This window comes from Clarias gariepinus, chromosome 25, assembly GCF_024256425.1.
Source record: "Clarias gariepinus isolate MV-2021 ecotype Netherlands chromosome 25, CGAR_prim_01v2, whole genome shotgun sequence".
Classification (NCBI taxonomy): domain Eukaryota; kingdom Metazoa; phylum Chordata; class Actinopteri; order Siluriformes; family Clariidae; genus Clarias; species Clarias gariepinus.
Window position 1 is genome coordinate 23,269,224 of NC_071124.1, and position 3,960 is coordinate 23,273,183.

Below are 3,960 nucleotides of genomic sequence, written 5' to 3' on the forward strand. Positions count from 1 at the left end.
ATGGCTTCTTTCTAGGTTTAAATAGACCCCTAAAGAACTCTTCAAGATCCAAATTCAGCACCCTTAAATATATCCTTGACTATACTGTGGAAGTCCCACTGGGGAAGATTTAAAGCTTCTACATAGAACCTTTTTTGCATAGTTAGCAACCTATGATAATAATAATAATAATAATAATAATAATAATAATATTTATTATTATTATTATTAAAATTATATAATTAAATTATATTAAATTATAATATAATAATATTAATAATAATAATAATTATTATTATTATTGTTTGTTTATTTAATCCTTAGAGAACTTTCAAATAACTTTTTTCTTTTAATGAAAACCCTTAAAGCTAATACAGACCTTAAAAGGTCATGTAGAACTAAATAATTATGAATAAAAAGCCATAATCATTTCATAAATCCCTACAGAATACTCGAAAAAAACATTTTTCTACATGTGCTGTACAAACTCCAAAATACTGGTGATTATTTTCTTTCAGATGTTAAAAAATTCAGCAAAGCTCGATTAATTCTTGGTACATTCTGAAAAGGGTTCTTCTGAGGTTCATTAAAGGTTTGTTGTTATATAATTAACAGTCCTTAGCCTCCTAAATGACCCCCTTAAAGAACTTTTGAAGGCCCGATTTCACAGTACAGTAGTACCCTTAATTAACCTTAATATTCTTTGGTAGTCCCACTAAAGGGAAAGACTTAAAGCTTCTATGCAGAACCCTAGCATGAAGTTTTCCAAGTAGAAAAAGTTGTGAAGCCTGGAACATATAATTATTTAATGAACCCGTAGAAACTATTAAAGAGAAAGGGTTTCATGTACAGTAGGAGCCTTAAAAAAAAATGCTAATAACCTTTAAATGTCGAGTGGGTCCTGAAATAACTCATGCAGAACCTTTTTACTAAATGTGTGGGACAAATTATTGGTGGTTATCTTATTCATGCTCTAAATGCCTTCTAAACCTTAAAGAAGTACTTCAATGATGAGTTCTACAAGGAACCCTCAAGGCATTTCTAAGAAACCATATTAGCCTAATTGAAAGAACAATACAATGGGGGTATGTGGATTTATTTCTGCAACGTGCTGTCCGGTGAAAAACGGTTTTAGTTGGGCTGGTACTATGACCAGACGGGTGTAAATTAAAATAAAATCCCAGGACTCTTGGAAACAATTTGTCCTCTGTATTTCTTATAGTAGCCGTGGATAAAGAACGTGCTTTGAATAATTACTGCTAAATAATATCATTTAAAATGAACCTATTTAGAAAACCAGAATGTCAAAAGTTCTTCGTTGCTAAAGTTTTATTCTCTGGAAAGCTTTTTCCTTAATGGAGTGACAGGAGCCAGGGAGGACTGTCTGCCACTGTTATATGATTTTACCCCAGACTGACACACACACACACACACACACACACACACGCTTTGTAGTCTGTCCACATCTCGTCTCCAACCTATTCCCACACAGCTGACATCTCATCAAATTATGATGAGTCACACTGACAGAGTTTTTCAGTTACATTGCTGAATGAGATTTCATAAACCAATGTCCCTGAAAACCAGCAGAACCAGAAGCAGTGTCAGGACATTTGTACATCTCTACCGGGGCCATATGGAAATGAACTGTATTGAACATTATCAAATTAATGTTGATAAATAAAACCACATTTTGTATTTCAGGAGTGGCATTTGCATTTGGAATCTGTAGCAAGGATGGAAGATTTAAACAAACCCATCAGAGAGAGAGAGAGAGAGAGAGAGAGAGAGAGAGAGAAAGAACAGAAACACAAGCCAAAATAACTATTTGCTACAGTTGAAGCTCTTTAAACCCATATATACTGTATATATATATATATATATATATATATATATATATAAATATATATATATATATATATATATATATATGTGACTTTATTATTTGTCACATGTACCTTTCAGCACAGTGAAATGATATTTTTGTCCACATCCCAGTTAGGAAGCTGGGGTCAGAGTGCAGGGTCAGCCAGGGTACATACTGTACATACAATAGGAGCCACTGTTTATGTGCAATATACAATGACATGTGCTTTTTTCAGCACAACGTAGGTAGGAACTATAAGGAACATAAGGAACTAAATCTTATTCTAATTTAATGTACTATACAAACACGGCCAAGAGAGAAAAAAATGTAAAAATGGGTCACACAGGCAAAGAAATATCATTGATATTTATGTTAGTCCAGTGGCTTGGGTTTAGGCGGGAATCTAACCCGGGCCTTCTGCTGATCCACCAATGCTCATCATACCTAATACTTATGTACATCATACCTGATATACTTAAATCGTACCTAATACGATTTTATATATATTTGATATATGTGATTATATGGTTGTTTTCCTTTGTTGTTGTTGTTTTTTTTTTTTTTTAGCAAAAATAATAAGAATATAAGCATTTTGTGAGTTCAACATTTCTATGTCGTCATTTGCATATTCCGGGAGCAGAAAATTTTTCTGCATTTTAAAACTCATGATACCTTTGGTTCTACCTGACATTTCAAAAAAAAAATAAAAAACAACAACAAATGTTCGATATCTGAAGCCTCCTTCATTGACAGACACTGCAGGAATTTCATAAACCAAGGCTGTGCTGCTGGCACTGATCTGTGCCACTTGAGTTTTAAGGGTTTTAAAATGAAAGAACAAACTGGTGAGCTCGGGAACATCAAAAGGCCTTAAAGACCACAGAAAGTATCTGGTCTGGATGATAGAAGAAATCTTTCCCTGGTGGAAAAAAAACACTTTAGAAGAGTATAAGAACAGAGAGATTAAGAACACTCTTCTGGAAGTACAGTAGTACAGCGTGCCTGTGTTAAGGTCAGCAATCTAGAGAAACCTTCACCAAAGGGATTTACAACAAGATCTTAACCTTACAGTAGGTAAGCCTCAAAATCAGGAAGACTGGATTAGACCTGATTTTAGACTAAAACCATCCGAACGAAAAACGTTTGTAGAATTATAACCTGAAAAGAAGATTATGGATAAACGGAAGGAAATCTTCATGACCTGAAGCATACCATCTGATCTTCTGTGTGTGTGCAGCTGCCAGTTGAACTGGTTCCCTTCCATTTCTTCATGATGTGACTCCTGACACAAGCAGCAGGATGAATTCGAGAGTGTATAGCTGTAGCTGCTCACATTCTGTCAAATGCTCCAAACGTTTCTGCTTCACAGTGCAGATGGGCAGTGACATGAAGGATACTTCAAAACGTTTTAAAGCCGAAGAAGTGGAATGCCGTGTGACAGCCAAGTCTACTGAATCACATGACCTGTATCTAACTGAGCATGAATGTCACTTGCTAAAGTTGTAAAGTTGTTTTGAATGCAAAGCAAGCAGGAAGAGAAGACAGCTGCAGTAAAGACCTGGAAGATCACCACCAGGGAAGGAACCCAGCACCTGGTGGGTTCAGGTGGTCTTTACCTGAACAAGGTTAACAAAGTGTTAAAACCGATTAAGTATAAACTAGATAGTAGGTCAAAACATGGTACTGTATTGATGCTAAAAAGTGTCTCACCTACAGTAGATTAAAAAAAGGTTAATTTTTAGACGGGATCATGTGACACCATTTTTTATATAACTCAATGTTTTTATTATTATTATTATTATTATTATCTCCCGATCCCTGTTTTGTTTTTTGTAAATATACATACACATTTAAATTTTTATCAGATAAAAAAAAAAAAACACACATTTGCCAAATACAATTTCATGAGCTTTTATGTTTTAGTGTCCGTAACTTTTTTTTAATTAAATCTTTCAATGATCTTAATTGTCATTCAGATGAAACATGGCCAATTTAGATTTTACATGAAAAGACATAAACCTGAAAAAGTGTATTATTCTAAAATGCAAAATTGTTAAAATATTGCAACATGAATTAGACATGGTTACGGACACTACAGATACTTTACTATTTAA